Here is a 1,168-nt window from a genome sequence, read left to right on the forward strand (position 1 = left end):
GGGAAGGGATGTGAAGGGTAAACAAAGGAGGAGGCTGCAATGCTTGATAAGAAATGTACTGATTATCTTGACCATGTAATTGTAACCCCTCTGTACAGTATGTTCACAAAAAATTAAAATTAAAAAATTATGAGAGAAAAAAAGATTAATAGAAAAATTTAAAATTAAAAAAGGTACAAAAAAAGAGGTCTTTGAATTTTTTTTGGGGGGGTGCAAAAATGGGAAGATCCTGTATCTCTCCTGTGTCTGTAACCAGTTTCGTGGTTTGTGGTGTTCGGTTTTCCTGTGGGTTGATTGGTTTCTTAAGTCAGTTTGTTTGAGCAGGCAGAAAAATGCTCTGCATTACTCAGGATTTTGTGATCCTTCTCCCAGTCTAGTTCAGTGGGAGGGACATCTGCTTTGAGTATCACAAAATAGGAGATGGCTGTTTTCTCTAGCTTGGAGATGCTGTGATGAGGCTAGGTTTTGGGTATGGTTGAGGCCTTTCAGCAAACAGTAGCTTTTCCCTGAGGGGCTAGCTGGTGAGAGACTCACAGAGTCCAGCCTAGAGCCATTTTCAGGGTTTATGTTAACTGAATTTCAATTGTTTGTCTAGGCTGCTATAGGGAGAGGCAGCTTCTGGCTCTGTTTACCCAGTGAAGGAAGTCACTCCTCCAGGGGCAGAGGAACCCCTGCCTGAGCTGGATGACTTTCCCCTGGGTGGAGCTGAACTTGGCAGGTCAGATCAGGTACTTCTAACCTGCTAAATGACTCTTTTTTTTTTCTTCCAAGGCCTGAGTTGGAGCTAGTTGCTCAGCCGGGACTTTGTCAGAATCAAAGATGGAGATCTCTGGTGATGGTGGGGCCGTGGGGGGGGAAGGGGGCGACCTTTCCTCCTATGTTCCCGGAGAAGGAGTGAAGATGTCACGGTTCTACTCACGCCAGAGTCTTGGTTCCTGCTTGCCAGAATCTTGGTTTCTGCATAGTCTCAGGTGTGCGATCTGTAGATCTGTAGGATGAACATATCTAATCCTTGTCAGTTCTTGTTGGTGTTGAGTAGAATCCACCCACCCACTGCATCTGGTGCCTTTGTCCCAGATTCTCTCTGGTATCGTGGCTAAGGCAGCTGCTGCTGCCACCGCCCCTGGCCAGAGCTGCAACTAAGGTCAGGTGCTCAGATCTGTCTCCT

The sequence above is a fragment of the Dipodomys spectabilis genome, unplaced genomic scaffold, assembly GCF_019054845.1.
Source record: "Dipodomys spectabilis isolate Male_0828 unplaced genomic scaffold, ASM1905484v1 ptg000421l, whole genome shotgun sequence".
NCBI lineage: Eukaryota > Metazoa > Chordata > Mammalia > Rodentia > Heteromyidae > Dipodomys > Dipodomys spectabilis.